Below are 19,973 nucleotides of genomic sequence, written 5' to 3'. Positions count from 1 at the left end.
GCCATCTCAGATGAACACCGTGTGCTAATGAATACGGTGATGGAGAGAATCTTGTCCGCCGAAAGCGGATTGCATGAAGCTTTTATGAGTCTACTGACAGGCTTTGAGGTACGTAAAATAACGTATGATAGTCCTGCACATGCTAGGTGTGCCCTTTGTAGATAGTAGCCCCTGAGACTCTGGTTGTCATCGGAAACGACGACGAACAGAGGATCATATTCCCAGGTAATAACCATACTGCCTCTATGTGCAGGTGATGGAAGCTCCGGTGGCTAGCCGGACTAGCGAGTTTGCCCATTTAAAACGGCAGTTGGAAGCGGCAGACGCCGACATCGAGCTTGTTAACAAAAGGCTTGACGAGGCACAGGGTAAGTGTCATTATCTGGTAAACGCCACATAGGAAGAGCAGCATGATGCCAGTATCTTTAATATGTTGTAACTGCAGATGGAGCTGCCACTGTTGAAGCCTTGCAGGCAGAACTTGCCCGAGCCAAGGAACAAGCGAGGTTTAGTAATGCGGCTGCTTTGAAGGCGGCCGAAGATTTGAAAAATGAGAAGGCCGCGCATGGCGAGAGCCGAGATAAGATGGCCAAGATGGCCATAGAATTAAAAGCCGCCGCCGACCGTTGCCGGGTTCTTGAAAAGGAAAACCTAGCGAAGGCATCGGACCTTGAGAAGGCTGCTGCGACGAGAAAAGACATCTGCTCTGCTATGAGGGCAAAGAAGGAGGAGCTGCGGGAAGCCGAGGATATTGTAGCTGGGAAATCCTTTATGTTGCGGAGGAAGTTCGGAGATCCACGGTATGCCTCTTTGGATCGGCTGTGGAGTTCGGAGGATGTGTATATGGATTTGGCGGCGAGCGCTGCCGATGCGGCCAAGTACTTCCAGGGTCAGACGGACCGTGAAATGGACCAGCTGTTTTGGACACAATTCCATTCTCCCGAGCGTCCACTTTCATTGACTGACCAATTAGCCGAATGGGCCGAACTGAATAGGTTGTCCGGACTCGCCATGAGGTTTGTTGTGGATCAGCTATGGCCGGAATGGCCAAAACCGAACAGCTATTTCAGCTTGGTGCAGCAGCTCCTTGACGTGGTGCCACGCATTAATGTGATGAAGAGGTCGGCGTGCATAGAGGGCTCATTGATGGCCTTTGCCTGTGTTAAAGCATACTGGGCGGAGATGGATACTACCACTGTTGCAGCGCGGGATTCGGCCATAGGTCGAATGGCTGCTGAGCACTACTTTGAAGAAGTTCTTGAGGGTGCTCGTTTGATAGAGACCCAGTGCTCAAAAAATATTATGTTTGAGTGGTATGTAATCTCATTGTAAGCGAAATGCTTTTATAAATTTTTATGGGGATATTTTTATACTTTTTCCTGAAAGTAATATGATGCCTCCTGGGCGGCCGTTTATGTATACATGTGTATAACCTGAAAGATTGCATCCGTAGGCTTCAATCCCCACGCATATAATGCGGAGGTGCTCGCAAAAAACACGCGTTCACACTTAACCCAACGTCTTGGTCCTATTAAGGAGGTGATAGCGGAGCGAGCGAGGCAACCGGACTATAATGTTTTAGCACTTTCACTTAGCCATAGGAGTTTGACAGTGGGGCTACTAGATAGCCCCTGGTGGCTCCGCACTCTCCCGATCCCGGGGTGCGTACATGCCTGGCCGGAAAATGGCCCTTCGTTAAGGCGGAGGAATTCTGACATTCCAACAGGTCATTGAGTGATTGACCAGTCTCACGCTATATCATGACAGCCAGTCTTCGGCTTTCTCTACCGAGGTGCTCGTCCGGATGAATCAGGGCACAATCGCAGTAGTTCTCCTGGTGCTACCTTAGCCGGTAAAGCGGAACGTAAGGCACCAAAACACAGGAGCCGGGCAAACCCAACATTTGACCAAAGACAATGATTCGGAGCTGATGCATATAAGGCCAAACTCGCGACGCCGAACACTCCCTAAGGTATTTGGTCTTTGTGGTATAAACCGGGCCTAAATAATGGCATTTATAAGAAGCCCCTTGTGTCCAGGTACGTGCATTGTTCTGGCGTGTCCACATGCCAAGACGTCAGCATCCTTCTCAACGGTGGATATGTATCAACAAGAGACAGTAAAAAAGGTTTACGCAGGGTCTTAATCTAAAAAGAATCCTTGGAGCGGGTCCCTGCTGCACGTCTGTGCCTGTGTCTCCGTTGTGCCGTATCCTAGACGGGTGTAGCACGATGACCGTCTGTAAAAGAGAGGAATTTAGGTGAAAAAGTTGTCATGCAAAAAGATAGTTTTTGAAGAAACCATGTATAATTCAAGATGAGAAAAAATTGCCACTTGTCTGCGCGCGTTGAGCCCCTTGTATTGACAAATAGGGGTGTGACCACTTATTCGGTATAAGTAGCGGCACCGGACTTGATTAATTGTGTCTGAGGTCTTGACGACCTATTGGATGCTTTTCGCTGGTCCGGGCGCCTTTAGTGTGCGGCTGCCAAGGCAGCCGCACTCTCTTCGGCGCGCAGAGATCGCCTGATATTTCCTTTCACTAAAATGATGTCACGTGGACCGGGCATCTTGAGTGTGAGGGAGGCGTAGTGTCGTATTGCATTAAAGCGAGCGAAAGCTTCGCGTCCGAGCAGTGCTTGATAGCCACTTTGGAACGGAGCGATGTGGAAGGTTAAATGCTCGCGACGGAAGTTATCGGGGGAGCTGAATATAACTTGTAGTAGGACAGAGCCCATACAACGAGCCCCTGGGCCTGGCGTTACTCCTTTAAAGGTAGTATTGCTATGGCAAATTTTTGTTGGGTCTAACCCCATCCCGCGGATTGTATCTTGATATATTAGGTTTAGACTGCTGCCACCGTCCATCAAGACTCGTGTGAAGTGATGTCCGCCAATTATTGGGTCTAATACCAGGGCGGCCCATCACTACTAGGGAAAAGCCTATACACAAAATTTTACCAGTAGCGCTATACCAAATCAAGCGCTGCTGCTACTTAGTAGCAGCGCGCGTAAATAAACCGCGCTACTGCTATGACTTTAGCAGTAGCGCGTACTAGCAAAAAGCGTTACTGCTACATTTGAACTGGCGCACATGGCTAGCCCAACCTAGTAGTAGCGCGTATAATGGCCCAGCGCTACTGCTAATCTCCTTAGCTGCAGCGTGTATTCCAGAACGCGATGTAGCTAACATAGTAGTAGCGCCCTTTCTGGAACGCGCTGCTGGTACTTCTGACTTAACCACGCGGTTCGTCCTTCCCCGGCCACTTCATCCCCCAAATCAACTCCACTCTCGCCGCCGCCGTCGCCCCTCGGCCGCCGCGCACTCTCCCCACGCCGCCCCGACCCCAGATTCAACGCCGGCCCGCCCCCGACCTCAACGCCGCCCGGGACGCCGCCCCCGACCCCGACCTCAACGCCGCCCCGGACGCCGCCCCCGCCCCCACCCCCCCCTCGACCTCAACGCCGCCCCGGAGCCCCGACCACGACCTCGACGCCGCCTGCCCCTCCCTCATCGCAGGCACCCGAGGTGAGCACGCCTGCTCCTCGCTCTCCCCTACCTCTGCCTAGGGTTTCTACCTCCATCAAATTAGTTAGGGTTTCTACCACTTTCCACCCCTATAGGTTCATCAAATTAGATGGTAATTAGGGCAGTAGTTCTTAGGTACTAATTAGTTAGTAGGAACTAGGTACTAATTTGGTACTAGAATATTTTTATTTATAGTAAGTTTATTTTTAGTAAGAACTAGTTGAATTAATAGAACTAGTTAGTAAGAACTTGTTGCTATTTTTTAGTTAAAGCAATTTTCCCGCATCGACGTGGACGATGCCTATCCCGCATCCTCGTCGTCGAGTCGGCGGAGGACGACACCTGCTTGACCAGATGGGCCATGTCCGAGACTGGGCTCCGCCGAGGTGGTATTGGGAGGTGCTACCTACCGGGGGGCGCAGGTTGGTGAGGATCCAGCCTGTCGTTGACCCGAACCTTCTTTGGTGGCGGTCGCGTGGGCCAGTGACGGTCCAGAGGCTCGAGGACTCCGCGGAGGTGGTGCGTCACCGTGTCAGTGAGGAGGACGTGCACGTCCGTCGCTACTTGTTTGCGTTGGAGCACAGGTTCTCCAATACCTGGCAGGTTCTCCAGGGATCTCACTGGAGCTATGATCCCGTGATGGTTCCTTCTCTGTGGGCGTCCACCGCCCGCGCCGATACCCGTCGTGTGCTAGGGTTTTAGTTGTACTAGTGATGTTATATGTATGACACTATTCAGGATGTATTAGTGATAATATTCGACGATATACGGACGCATGAGATGATTTACTTTTGCTTATTGAATGCATGCTAATTTGAGTCTTATAAGATATTTTGAAATGTATATCTTGTGTTGCTCAATATCCAAGTGGCCGGTCATGTTTGCAGGTTACACCTCCGAGTGGCCTATGTTTTGCCGGAGTGTTGATTCATTTCCGTTCCGGCAAATTTCAGGCGCTCGATATATCCTATTTTAGCAAAGTTCATGCCGGATTTTTCCGTGAATTTTGGCATGACTTTTGCCAGAATATGTAGGAAATATCGAGTGCCCCGGATTTATGTGTTGAGTATCCTAGTAGTTGTCTTTTATCGATTTTCAATTAATGTTTTAATTATGAACATAGGAAATGTCTGAGGACAAAAAGGATTTCGGTATTTGCAAATACTGCGAAGACGAGCGCGGCCTGTGCGATGGAATCTTCCTAGATGATGATAGGCGCTTCAGCATCAAGCTGGACGAGAACTTCGAAGTGGATACAGTAAGTCACAACGACAAGTCTTTTTTCGTAATTAAGCATGACATCTGCTTCATTTGCTTCAACTTATATTTTTTTTTACTATTCTACTAGCGTATCCCCTGCCATGCAAGAGTTTTTGTATTGGATAAGATAGGTCTGAGTCATACTATGGAGGTAAAGAAAGTTTATTTGAAGACCGAGCATGGTTATATTTTCCATGCAAAATTATACAATTCAGACGACTACACCTATTTTGGATGCAAAACATGGCGAGCACTATGCAAGACTTATGCATTTGAGCCTGATATGGTTATCACCTTTGATATTCGTCCGGAAGATGATATTGAAGGTAATACCGACATCTGGGTCGATGTGCAGACGCCTCCAGTTACACCAAAATGTAAGTTTCTCAACCATATTTATGTCTTTGATATTGTTTATTCAAAAATAGTTGACAACTAATTTGTATTGTCAGCTTATTTCGGTGCAAGCAAACATGTCCAGCGCTTGGTAGACAGGACCTACTACTGTTCCGGGGCTGAACTAAACTGCAAGGAGCTAAGTCATTATGTTTCATGGCTTGAGGATCTTGATAACGTCAAGACAAATTTTCTTCCTGAACTTAGAAATCTTAGTACTGAAAATGTGCGACCAATAGTGTTCGTCATGAACTACGGTCACATCTATTTAGGAAGGATGGTAAGATTTTTACTATTTGTTCTTAGTGCATCTTTTCCATACATTATTTGTGAAGCTAAACTTCATTGCTAAGTATGTGACCATACGATGTTCTTCAACAGGGACTCCCGATGAATGTTGTGCCTTATGGGATCGAGACTAAAGGTACCATGAGCATTATTAGCTTACGGCCAAGATATCCTACATGTTACTTTAGTGCATTCAAGATCACCGGTGAATGCTTAATAGTGCAAGACTGGACCAGATATGTGATGGGGGAGCGCAGACAAGTATTAGGGGGCAGCAAATAGATGTGCTACCCAAAATTAGGACACAGGTTCATCTGCATGCTCCAACTTGATCAAGGAGGAGAGCTACACATGTTTTATGTTGTTTTACCTAAGAAAGAGCAGCAAGAGTGATTAGCTAGAAATAAGTTTGAGGATGATGATGTGCTACACTATTACTATGATGATAAAATAGCTAGTGTTGGTGGTAATGACTGATGATTATTATTAGCTAGTGTTAGTGGTGATTAAATAAATATTGTTGGTACTAATGATTATGATGATGATTAAATAGCTTGTGCTGGCGGATTAGATTCAAGTGGAGGCAACATGTGGTGCACATCGAAAGTACTACTAGTCCAAACTAGATCAAGTTTGGATTAGTAGTATACTTTTGACATGCACCACATATTGCCTCCACTTGAACCTAATCCACCTTCATTTGACACACTGTTATGGACATAATGATGTAAACCTCATAACTGGTATTGTACCAATATTTGTACGATGGCGCATAAATACACTAAAAATAAAAAAATAAAAAAAATAAAAAAACAATACTAGTAGCGATGGAAAGAAAACACGCTGCCAGTAGTTACATTAGCAGCAGCGTGGGAGTGAACAAGCGCTGCAGCTATTTGTCCTAGCAATAGCGCGTGCGGCACGCGTTACTGCTAAGCAATAGCTGTAGCGCCTTATTAGTAGCGCGCCTACCCGCGCTACTAGTGAGCACAAAACCAGCGCTACTGCTAGGGTTTTCCCTAGTAGTGCATCCTGCGTGTCGGATACTTGCTGAGTAATCGCGATGGTCGAAAGTGATCGGTTGAGACGACCAGTGGCAGGATTTCGCGGTGACAGGCACTTGGATATATTTTCCTGGGAGTGCCACATTGTTTTTTCCCTTGATCACGTGTAACACGTTTACTATTTTGACTTCTGGTGGAAATTTCTTTTGTTCCCTAGTGTCTTGCTTGGGAGGCTCGTCCTCGTCTTCACTTGGTGTATCCTCCCCCTTGTGTACGGCGTTGAGCTTGCCGGACTGCTTGAGGCTGGACAGTTCATCCCTGGTGCCTTTAGAGGGCGGCTTTTGCTGACCTGGCCGAGAGTTTTTGAATCCGGCGTTTACTGCCGTGCCCTTCGTGTTGTCTTCTTTATTCCGGCGTTTGTTATTGTTGTGCCGTGCTTTCTCGTTTCCATCTCTAACTTCAGATGTACTGGGGTCGCTGGTGCTGCATCTGGCTAGCCAGCTGTCCTCACCCGCGCAAAAGCGGGTCATGAGGCTTGTTAATGCGGCCATCATTCTCGGCTTATTTTGGCCGAGGTGTCTGGCGAGCCATTCATCACGGACGCTATGCTTAAAAGCTGCCAAGGCTTCGGCGTCCGGACAGTCGATAATCTGGTTCTTTTTAGTAAGAAACCTGTTCCAAAGCTTTCGGGCTGACTCTCCGGGCTGTTGAGTTATATGACTCAAATCGTCCGCATCCGGAGGTCGGACATAAGTCCCTTGAAAATTTGCCCGAAAGGCGTCTTCGAGCTCTTCCCAACTTCCAATGGAGCTTTCGGGGAGGCCTTTAAGCCAGTGACGAGCTGGCCCTTTGAGCTTGAGGAGTAAGTACTTGATGGCGTGGAGATCATCTCCTCGAGCCATATGGATATGAAGGATGTAGTCCTCAATCCAGACCCCAGGGTCTGTTGTTCTGTCGTATGTCTCTATGTTTACGGGTTTGAATCCCTCTGGAAATTCATGGTCCAGCACCTCATCGGTGAAACATAAGGGGTGTGCGGCACCCCTGTAGCTGGGTGTACCGCGTTGTTCGGATGTTTGTTGTGTTGCATTGTATGCTGGGGCGCGCTTGCATGGTCCATAGATGGATCTTGCTGCGCCATCCTTTGGGTGCGAGCCCTCGCATGGGTCGCGTGTTGTATTGTGAGTGGCGTTGTATGCCGCTCTGTGTTGGTAGAGGGGTCGTTTATCCGGCCAGGTGGCTGCTTTGATATTTGGTTGTGGGGGTCTGAGGCCTCCTCATCGAATTCAGGTAGCAGCTTCAGCTTTGGGTAGCTCTTGGAGGGGCGATTGTCTCCGTACCTCGCTGCAGTGTTGAGTATTTTACTCCATATGATTTGGAGTGTGTCTTGCGCAGCCTTGAGCCTTTGCTTCTATTTTTTAAGACTCCTCGCGGTGGCAATAAGCCTTTTACGGGCATTCTGCTGCTCTAGGTGCCTGTCCGACGTTATATCGTCCGGACCATTATCCTTGATAGAATTTGTTTGTTCGGTTTGATTATCCGGATTGCCGCTGTCCGGCAGCGGTTCACCCTGCTCCAGCGCTGGGTCTGTGTGATTGTTATTTTTGTCAAGGCGGGATTTGGGGCGGCGCTTGCGTCGCCGCTTTGACTGCTTCTCGAGGGAACAAGCCTTCGGTGCATCCTTCCACTCCTCGTCGTCATCTTTTGGTGCATCTACCATGTATATGTCATATGACGAGGTGGCTTTCCAGGGCCCAGTAGGCGCTGGTTCTTCATCGTCTCCTTCATCAGCGTCCATACCGTCGATGTCTTCAGAGTCGAAGTCGAGCATGTCGGTTAAATCGTCGACAGTGGCTACAAACTGGGTGGTGGGTGGGCTTTGAATTTCTTCATCGTCCGTATCCCAACCTTGCTGACCGTAGTCCGGCCAGGGCTCTCCTGATAAAGAGAGAGACTTTAGTGTCTTCAGAATATCGCCAAAAGGCGAGTGCTGAAAGATGTCCGCGGCAGTAAACTCCATGATCGGCGCGCAATGGATTCGATCGGCAGGGGCGCGGAGGGTTCAGAGTCCGGAGAGGAGTCCGGCTCCTTGGAGTCACGAGTCTCGTGGAGTGCGAGGCTGGTGTTCGGCTCGATCACCGTTGGGATCGCAGCCCCCGAGGCGGCGTCCAACCACCCATCCTCGATCGGCGCAGTTGGCTCCGAATTAAGGGTCGAAGCCGATGCGGGTGCGGCCTCCAGGGCACTGTTCGGCGGCAGAGCTATATCATGCTCGTCGTGACAGTGCGGCACACTCGGCAGTGGCTCGAATCCGTCGAGGATCAAGTCCCCGCGGATGTCAGACGTGTAGTTTAAACTTCCAAATCTGACCTGACGGCCAGGGGCATAGCTTTCAATCTGCTCCAAATGGCCAAGTGAATTGGCCCGCAGTGCGAAGCCGCCGAAGACGAAGATCTGTCCGGGGAGGAAGGTCTCACCCTGGACTGCGTCGCTATTGATGATCGTAGGAGCCATCAAGCCTAACGGCGATGACACAGAGGAACTCTCAATGAAAGCACCAATGTCGGTGTCAAAACCGGCGGATCTCGGGTACGAGGTCCCGAACTGTGCGTCTAGGCCGGATGATAACAAGAGGCAAGGGACACGAAGTTTTACCCAGGTTCGGGCCCTCTTGATGGAGGTAAAACCCTACGTCCTGCTTGATTAATATTGATGGTATGGGTAGTACAAGAGTAGATCTACCACGAGATCGGAGAGGCTAAACCCTAGAAGCTAGCCTATGGTATGATTGTTGTTCTGTATGTTATCCTACGGACTAAAACCCTCCGGTTTATATAAACACCGGAGAGGGCTAGGGTTACACAAAGTCGGTTACAATGGTAGGAGATCTGCATATCCGTATCGCCAAGCTTGCCTTCCACGCCAAGGAAAGTCCCTTCCGAACACGGGACGAAGTCTTCAATCTTGTATCTTCATAGTCCAGGAGTCCGGCTGAAGGTATAGTCCGGCCATCCGGACACCCCCTAATCCAGGACTCCCTCGGCACGGCTTGTGGCCAAGGGTTATACCCAGAAAGAAGGTGAAGACTTCTTTGACACTTACTCACCCGTGGCTAGACTGACCACAATTCGGGTGCTACTATCACTAGCTGCCTCACATGGTCTTCTCGTTCATCAAATGGACGTTAAGACAGTTTTCCTCAATGGAGAGTTGAAGGAGGAAATTTACATGGATCAGCCAGATGGTTTTGTAGTACCTGGTCAGTAAGGAAAGGTGTGCAAGTTATTAAAGTCTTTATATGGTCTTAAACAAGCTCCTAAGGAGTGGCATGAGAAGTTCGAAAGAACATTAACTGCTGTCGGCTTTGTAGTAAATGATGGTGACAAGTGTGTGTACTATCGCTATGGTGGGGGCGAAGGAGTTATTCTTTGTCTGTATGTCGACGACATACTGATCTTTGGAACCAATCTTGATTTAATCAAGGAGGTTAAGGATTTATTATCTCGCTGTTTTGAGATAAAGGATCTAGGAGTAGCTGATGTTATCTTAAACATCAAGCTGTTGAGAGATGAGAATGGTGGGATCACACTGCTTCAGTCTCACTATGTGGAAAAGGTCTTGAGTCATTTTGGGTATAGTGACTGCACGCCTTCTCCAACTCCATATGATGCTAGTGTGTTGCTTCGAAAGAACCGACAGATTGCTAGAGATCAACTGAGGTATTCTCAGATTATTGGCTCACTTATGTATTTGGCGAGTGCCACGAGGCCTGACATCTCTTTTGCTGTGAGCAAGCTGAGTCGGTTTGTGTCAAAACCGGGAGATGATCATTGGCATGTGCTTGAGAGAGTTATACGCTATTTGAAAGGCACCGCGAGCTATGGGATTCACTACACTGGGTATCCAAGGGTACTGGAGGGTTATAGTGACTCAAACTGGATATCTGATGCTGATGAGATTAAGGCCACAAGTGGTTATGTTTTCACACTTGGTGGTGGCGCTGTTTCCTGGAAGTTTTGCAAGCAGACCATCTTAACGAGGTCAACTATGGAAGCAGAACTCACAACATTAGACACTGCCACTATTGAAGCAGAGTGGCTTCGTGAACTCTTGATGGACTTACCTATGGTTGAAAAAAACCAATACCCCCTATCCTGATGAATTGTGATAATCAAGCTGTGATCGTCAAAATAAATAGTTCAAAGGACAATATGAAGTCCTCAAGGCATGTGAAGAGGAGACTGAAATCTGTCAGAAAATTGAGGAACTCCGGAGTTATTACGTCGGATTATATCCAAACATTGAAAAATTTGGCAGATCCCTTCACAAAGGGTCTATCATGTAATGTGATAGATAATGCATCGATGGAGATGGGTCCGAGATCCACCGCATGAGTTGTCCATAGTGGTAACCCACTCTATGTGATCGGAGATCTCGTGAAGTAGAAATGGGAGACAAACTGTTGGTCAGCTGGGAGGAGAGTATCCTTATATTATCTATCCCACTTCATGAAGATGCAATACTCTCCTGATCTGCATGGCAGGTTGATACTTATCTTAATGTGTTCCAAGTGGCTTATTCGGGTAAGCAGAGATGTTGTCCTGCATAATATCTTCTGAGGAACACACCTATATGAATTTGACTGTTAACGTTGCAGTCTATGAGAATTGGGTGTTCTCTAATAAATTCATGAAAAGGCCCTGGAGTATGACGTATACGCTGCACCCGTGGGGAAGCCTTGCGGCAGCCCAGTATCGGTCAAGAATTTGTGTGAAACTAGTCTCGCAGAAAACTTGTAGTTCAAGGCATAGTCCACTATTCAAGTTGTGATCTAGTGTAGCATAAATCTCTAAGTGGAAGTTCAACTTCACAGTCTCCACTAAGCACCGGTATATAAACAATGTTTTGGAACTAAATGATGAGATGTGCCAATGAGACTTTGTGGGGGATTGTTGGAATTTTGCTAGTAGGCCTTTGGCCCAAAGCCCAACTAAAATTCTGAAATTCTCTTGGCCCATTCATGCACACATGAGAGTGGAGTGAGTGAGGCTAAAGTTTAGTCCCACCCCGGAAGTTGAGAGAGAGTTGCACCTCTTTATAAGGTGATCTCTTCTACCACTTGTATGAGCAAGAGAAGAGGAGACCTACACGCGCGCTCCTCCTCCTCGCTCGACTCGTCACGACGCGCCGCGCCGCGCCGCGCCGCGGGTTGTGGGATTGAGTCGAGTCGAGCCGAGGACAGAGCTATGCACATTGTCTATATTTTTGCTGCTCGGGAAAAATTAATGATTCATTAATTAATAATTAACGGACGCGTTAATTACTGAACCGTTTCCGATTCTTTTGGATCTTGACGACTCGGACATGGGGTTTACTCCCACGACCTACCCGCCCGCACTATATTGTCAGGCAGACGTCTACCCTAGCCGCCGCCGCTTCGTATGGTTTCTCACCACCGTTCAAGATCATTGCGCCGCCAAGCAAGTCTTCTCCATCCCTCCTTTCGGCGTGCACCGGGAGAAGGGACAGCAGGCCTCCGGAACCCCGCCTCTCGTGATCCTGTACGGGAGAGGGGCCATCAGGTTTTTGGGAAGCGCACTCGCGCGACTGCTGGCAGCGACGACTTCGCGAACGACGACTTCTTCCCCGACCTCGGCAACCTCATCCTCGACGACATGGGCGACAACGTCAACGCCGGCAGTGCTGCTCCCGCTGCACCGTATGTGATTCTATCCTTCCTGTTCGAGATCATGGTAGAATTCATGTTTCTAGTATGTGTCCTAGATGTGATCTGTTCATCTGCTATGCTAGTTCGCATGATTAGTTTAATCTCTGCTACTGTAGTCATGATTTATCTTCTAATTATTCGGATTAAATCTCGTAGTAACTTGCTCATATTTCCAACATGCACATGGCCGTTGCATATCAGGATTAGGAGGTATCAGGAGTGAAAATGCTCCTTTGTCTTCCATCCATACTGTTATGATGAACATAGGCATCTTTGAGATACAAGGGAAATTTAGAGAGGTTAGCGTATTGCAACTATTTTATATGATTTCATTAGAACTAATCAACTAATTAAGGATCTAGTTTTAGGTTGCTAATAATATTCTACACATTTGCTTTTGCAGAAGTACTCATGGGACATGTCTGAGTACCATGACTTGTTCGAGTGCGGTAGACACCTTTTCTCTCATATGCTGGCAAGAATAAGCATTTAATTCTAGTAAAAATACGCCCATATATTACCGACCCGCTCGTCGCCGAGTCCTTGTCACTACGAGAGGGAGTCCTATTCACAAGTCTCAGGGGCTACTCACATGTGACCATGGAGACGGACTGTTTGGAGATTGTGAATCTCTGGAACGATCGCCACAACACTCGCTCGATTGTGGCTCCTATTTTGGTAGAGATTGGAGAGCTTTCTTTGTCGTTTGATTATTTTACTATTCAACATGTAAGTAGGACAGCTAAACTCCCGGCTCACCTATGTGTGAAGCGTGCCTGCTCACTTATGGTGACTGAGAGTTGGTTGGACTCAGAACCCTCGTTCCTGGTCACGAGCCTGTTGGCGGATGATCGCAGGATCTCCTTTGTTTGAATAAAGCTCTCAGGTTTCCTTGCAAAAATAAAATAAAATTGCCCTGCTGCTGGACAGTCACTATACCGAAACTTCTACCATCAACTTCTATGAAGACTTCCACTGGCTAGCCTTCAAAGAACTACAAAGCAAAAAAGTGAAGGCAATGTAATTAATATAGAATGTCACATTTTAAACTACATATACGCACATCTTTTTATGTATGTGCATGTTTCCCAAAGAAATAGTTGAAAGCATAATTAGATTCTTATAAAAAATCTTGTTCTTTTTGAATCCTGGATGTCCACAGCATGAAGGCATCATTTGAAAAGAAAAGAATGCTAAACTAAAATCAAGTTAGTAGAAATAGTCCTGAAAGATATTCACTTGTATAAACACTATTCCAATTGTATCATGTTGAACAATACATCCTAACCGGCACTGTGGAGTGAGCATCTTGTAGGTGGTAATCTGCTGGCGGACCATGGTTGCCAGCGGATGATGATCTCGGAGCAGATTGAAATGGATTGGAGTGATGGTGGAGCTTGGGAGTGGCAGCGCAGACAGGATGGCGAGGGTGAAAATAGGATGAGTACGGTTGAGGCTCGTTGAACAACTTAAATAACCTGATTTGGCCCCTTGGGCTGCGCACCGGAGTGATGGTGTGAATGCGTCCTCACCGGATCGATGAGATTTGGCATGTGTCCGAATGGGTCCTTTCTGTAAGTCTAAATTGGCGGACCCGTCTAGATGAGACTGGACCTCCTTATATCCGCCTCAGATATAAACTGAATATGGAGATATAGGTGAGCCCAAACGTATAGGACCGATTTGAGAAGTCAGACTATTAAAGGTCAAGTAGTGGCATCCTATTACCCTAAAGGGTAAGTTGTGTTGAAGTCAATCAAAGGGTGAACTGCAGTTGCCCTTTCATTCACCTAGAATTTTGGCTTGCTCTTAGGGTGGACTACATTAGAGGTATTGGAACTACGTTTCGTGTATCCTTTTTTCTTAGGAAATACTACGAGGTCATGATTTAGTGACCAGTCACTAACTGGGCTGTCCATTCGGAGCATCGAGGAGCCCATGCTCTAAGATGCGGTGCACTAGCGTTTTGATGGGCCGTGGCCTCGTCGTCTGCAGCCGAGAAAGCCCGTGCTGCGAGGTGCGGAGGGAGACGAGGCGAATTCGAAATTTGGCCGCCCGTTCTGCCGTTGCTGGTCATCATCAACATCGTCTCATGTTCGGAGATGCTCTTGACCAAAATGCTTTCGCACGGAAAGAGACTACGAAAAAGAAAAGTCTCGTGCCACCGCGGCGACATGTGCTAGAAACTACTGTAGAAACGAAGCAACCAGCAGTCTTCTTATGTCTCAAAAGACAAAGGCAAAATGACTTCCACTTTGACGACTCTGAGGAATTCCTAGCACCTTATATTATATATATACGTACCAACACCATACGCATCTCCAGATCACATAGAAGGAAGGAAGATGACTGAACCGGTGAAGCTCATCGGCGCCTTCGGCAGCCCGTTCGTCCACCGTGCGGAGGTGGCCCTGCGCCTCAAGGGAGTCGCTTACCAGCTCATCACAGAAGACCTCTCCAACAAGAGCGAGCTGCTGCTCAGCCACAACCCCGTCCACCACAGGGTGCCGGTGCTCCTCCACGGCGACAAGGCCATCTGCGAGTCGCTGGTCATCCTCGAGTACATCTACCAGGCCATTGGCGGCCCGCCGCTCCTGCCAACCGACCCCGGCGAGAGGCCAAGGCCCGCTTCTGGGCCAAGTTCTTTGCCGAAAAGGTTACCATGCATGCCGGAATATTATTTTTTAGAACTCAAATTCATCTTTGCAAAATGTAGGATTCGCCAACAAATTCCAAATATAATCTCATTATGCCATGTGTGCGTGAATTATTTGATCAGTGCCATAGTTTTAAATAGCCGGCTACTATAGCTCTGCTATAGCCCGCTATATAGCCTTTTCAGCAGGGTGCCGCTAAATGGCCGCCTTCACAAATAGCCAGCTATAGCTTCGCTCCGCTATAGCTAATTTGAAGGCCCGTCGCTATTTTTCTTAGGCTGCTATTTAAAACATTTAGTGCCTGATGTTGGTGTGGCTGGCACTGTGGACGGCGGGCAAGACACGGAAGGTTCTCATGGAGGATGCTAAGGAACACTTGGCGATAGTGGAGACGCAGCTCAAGCAGAAGAGATTCTTCGGAGGCGCTGCCATCGGCCTCGTCGACATTGCCGGCGCCAGCGTGCTGTCCCACTGGGCAGGCGTGCTGCAAGAGGTCGCAGGGATAACTGTCATGAGGGATGACGAGGATGGAGGACTACAACGCCGACGAAGTTGTCACTAAGTGCCTGCTAGATAGGGACCAGGTTGTGACCCACTTCATCGTTATCAGAGGGAAGTGCGTCGCCGCGGCCTAGTCCATGCTACCCAATTATCTAGCGAGCAAATAGACTAAGCTAGAGGTTCGTGTCGTTTGAATTAAGATGAAGATCTGTCGTAAAATAAGACATAGGGGCAGTTGGTGGAATGTTATTGTTCGATGCCACTGTGCTCGGTTTGCCTATGCAGGAAGCGGCCTCTAGGGGATCTGTAGCCAGTTTGGTTCACGCGCACACCTCTGTGCAATGAAAATTTTGGTGCCTATTGTAAGCCTGAGACGGTTGTGATTTTCGAGTTGGCTGATGCCTCGTAGTCTGACTATCAGACCCAGGTCGGCTCTGTAGCAAACCAGGAGGACACTAATCCTATACGGCTCGTCGGTTGGTTCTCGCGCGATCTCTGGGCGAATATTGCTGAATTGACCAGTTGATCTCTCTTCTCTTGAGGAACCAGAGCCGAGAAAACTCAGAGATCCATGGTTCTACAAAATTCAGAGTGACTGAACTATATATAGTCCGGTTGCTAACGTCAACATGTGTAGCTAGTTCTAATGCATCTGGCAGATGGTTGGTTGCCGTCGCTATTTGATGTTTGGTTGACATGTATGTCTATCCAAATGAATACAGTCATTCACTACCATGCCTTTGGGTAGCTAGCTTCGTGCCAACTTTGATCAATTTCCATATTGAATAGACAATATGTACAAGTTTTGACCATTACCGTAACTACTGTCCATTTATCTCTCAAATAGATAGATTGCTGAATGCCACCAAGTTTTCGAAACCATTTATACACATGCCGTATCGAAGTACTATATATTTGGTGATACTCACTCGTCTCTTTCCTTTTTGTAGCGTATACATAGTTATGTTGTTCAAAAAGTGTACCTATGCACAAGATATAGCATAACCTATATCCATGGTATAAAAGTTTAGAAGCTCAACCGTGCGACGTGCATTGTGGGCTGCACAAAATGTACTCTCTGTACCTGTATGAATAGATGGTGGTGGAACAGTACAAGTGCCCAAGCAAGTTAATGAAGTTACCGACAAACTAATTAGTGAAACTTCCGAGCATATCCGTTCTAATTTCTTTTACTATCTGCGTAACAGATGAAAACAAGAATTTGAAGTTACTATATTTCATTGAATTCCCACAAATATGCTCGTGTCGGGATTGAGAATCAGCTGAATTTGCTTACCCTTGTATTCTAATGTACTTCTTGAAATCTCTACATTTTTATAGTCTTAGTTTGAAGTTATCTTGTACTCCCTCCTCCAACCGGAATTACTTGTCGGAGAAATGGATATATCTAGACGGATTTTAATTGTAGATACATCCATTTTTATACATTTCGGCGATAAATAATTCCGAACGGAGGGAGTATGAGAGAACCAATCGTAGTAGACTGTTCCCAGGATATGGACGCGTAGGTAATTGTATGTTCTGGTAAGGCAAAACAGCTAAGCTAGTAAACATGTCCGTGTCATGCGTACAAGTGCGTTCATTAATCCATCAACATAGGGTCCGTCTTCATTCCGTGTTTAGTTAGCTCCAGGTTAGTTCAAGCTGGACCTACACATGGTTTTCACTAGCACTAGTAGTTCATCTCATCCAAGCTTGTTCTAGAGTACGTCTTCGCATAGAAGCCCAAAATTTTGTCATCATAATCATAAATATATCATACCACGGTAGAACTCAAGTCTTGTCTTGGACATCGACATTGGTCACGAACATACATTTCATGGTTACTTTTTATATGTACAATAAATTTCATCTTACAAATATGCCTTTTAATATTTCAACAGTTAAAGTGGTAAAATTTAGCAAATAATATATATTATTTAATATTTGAAAGTTGAAACTCGGGCTTTATTCATCATTGTGACTGCCGCTCTGGACATAAAGCGATGCACAAAAGGTCCTCATCCAGTATGCGAAAGTGAACTCGACACTAGTGCAGACACATCTCATAAAGAAGTACTTCAGAGGCGCCACGTTTACCCTCGCTGGTGTCAGCCTACTATCTTGCATGACGAGCATGATGCAAGAGGTCGCTGGGGCGAGCGTGATTTCAGACTATGAGTATCCTTCTACCACCAGTGGACCGAGGAATACAACGTTGATGAAGCTGTCAAGGAGTGTCTGCTGAACAGGGTCCATCTCATCCCCTACTTCACCATCATCAGGGCAAAGTGCTTCTCTGCGGCCTAGTCCATGTCACTCAGTTATCTAGGCAACAAATAATCCAAGCTAGCAGTTTGTGTGATGTTTGTGGCATGAAATCAACACGAAGATCGCTTACAAATAAGAGACCTAGGCAGTTGGTGGCCAGTCATTGTTCCATTTGAGTGCGCTTGGTTGCTCTTAGTTATTGCTTAATTACCTTCCGCCTTATATCCGCCTTAGATATGGATTGGTGCTAGTGAGTCCGAACGTATAGGGTAGGTTTGAGGAGTCAACTAGGTCATGATTTATGATGGGTCGCTAACTGGGCCGTCCATTCGGATAGATAGAGAGCGTTGAGGAGCCCATGCTTAAGGATGCAGCGCACTAGAGTTTTGATGGGCCGAGGCCTCGTCGTCTCCCTCCGCGCATATATAAGGCGACGAGGTAGAGGAATCAATCAAGGGAGTCAAATTCGAAATTTGGCCGTCCCATTCCGCCGTTGCAGGTCATCATCACCATCGGCTCATATTCGGAGACGCTCTTGACCAAAATGCTTTCACACTGAGAGAGATTGCGAAAAAGAAAAGTATTGTACAAACGAAGCAGCCATCAGTCTTCTTCTAGCCCAAAAGACAAGATGACTTCCACTTTGACGAGCTGAGAGCATCTCCACCAGATGTGCTAGCTTTGGCGCGCGCGGGAAAAGATTCCGGTTTTACGCCCGCGGGCCGGTTTGGTTTGCTCCAGCAGGCGCGGGAAAAAGAAGTATGCGCGCGCGATGCGCCCCGGTGCGTGGCAGTTTTGGTGCGCAGCGTCGGGTGCGCTCTATAGAAACCCGCGTGCGAGCCCGCCAACCGCCACTCCGTCACCCCCTTCTTCCCCACCGCGTTCTTCTTCCTCGCCTCCAGCGCCCCCCTCCCCCGGGACCGCCGCCGCGCGCCCGCCCCTCCGACGTGTATTATGAGGAGATCCGCTCCGCTAATACACGTCTCAGTCTCGGGACGTTCGAGACCGCCCACAAGGCCGCCCGCGCGTGGACGCGGTGGCATGGCGCCTCGACCGGCCGCGTTGGTTTTTTAGTTAGATTACAAGGATTATATTGGTAAATATGCACCGTTATAACTCGGTCTCATCAGATAGATGGTCGGTAATTACTAATTAACGTGGGAATTTCTAGGAAGTGCGAAATTAGTATAGATAGATAGATAGATAGATGTGTATTTCCGCCATTGGCCATTATCGAGTTTAGAGAAATCTTATCAAAAATCTCTACTGGTGTGTGAGTTCTTGTGACATGACGCATAGAACATACAAGCTGAGCATAAACGTTTCGTCCACATTATTCCTTCAGATCGAGGGGTTGGTGCATTGTTTCAGTGGGATTTGCGAACATCTTCATAAACTTGCTACGATTAGTTGCTGCAGTCAAGGTTTGTGCCGTGAAAGATCGGGTCAACAATGAATCTACCCTCGTCTCGAGGTTCTCTCTACATCAAGTGGTATTTGGAGCAAGGTTCATCATTGTACTTTTTTCTGTTATTTGATCCAGTTGTTTGAAAGATGGTGAACTCGCAACATGAGAAATCTGATCATGCGGAGGAGGAGGATGAACTTATAATGGATCTAGAGATAAGTGATGATTTGTATATCCATTTGATGTCGATCAAGGGAGCTAACAAGAAGTTCGCACAAAGGTTAGTCTTTGACTGCCAACAATCGTCAACACACTGATAGTCTACAAGTGGTATCAGAGACCGGCATTGCTCACGACACTTTGGAGGAGACAGTCGGGTGGCGTCATCAAGGAGGAGCTACCGGAGGATATGCAAGTAATTTTTGCTGGGGAGGGGGGGGGGGGGGGGGGGGGAAGGCTATGGCGCTAAAAAAGGTTCACACGTACTGTAAAGTAGGAGAGAAAGTTTGCGCCACAATGATCGACCATGAGACCATGACTGTTCTATCAACTAGATGACACCCCGCGCGTTGCTGCGGGACTTGTTGTGTGTTCCTCTAGCTATTAATAGTTATAATTAGAATGTATAGCTAACATGAAATGTGAAGCGATTTTCCCATGATAATTCATAATGAAATAATTTGGCTGCCTATTTAAAGTGCATAGAGAAAAGAAACAAAGAGATTTCATGTTAATTTGCTAGTCTCACTGTATTAACACACCTAAATAGAAATTACATTGTTCCCAAGTGCGAAATATGTATATATAATCCAAAGGCCAAACAGAATGGGTCCTACATCGTTCTCTCAGCGAAGGCAGACTTATTAGGCTAGGATAGAACAATCAAATAGTATCGTGATAGTGGAGAAGTATGTTTATAACAGTATTTCTTA

At 47.2% G+C, this 19,973-nt stretch overlaps 1 pseudogene; it reads left to right on the top strand.

The window, feature by feature from the left end:
* The first annotated feature begins 14,549 nt into the window (after positions 1-14,549).
* Positions 14,550-14,959, top strand: LOC123059392 (probable glutathione S-transferase; annotated as a pseudogene).
* The last annotated feature ends 5,014 nt before the right edge of the window (positions 14,960-19,973 follow it).

Source organism: Triticum aestivum, chromosome 3A (genome assembly GCF_018294505.1).
Source record: "Triticum aestivum cultivar Chinese Spring chromosome 3A, IWGSC CS RefSeq v2.1, whole genome shotgun sequence".
Classification (NCBI taxonomy): domain Eukaryota; kingdom Viridiplantae; phylum Streptophyta; class Magnoliopsida; order Poales; family Poaceae; genus Triticum; species Triticum aestivum.
This window is presented reverse-complemented; position numbering and strand designations above follow the sequence as displayed.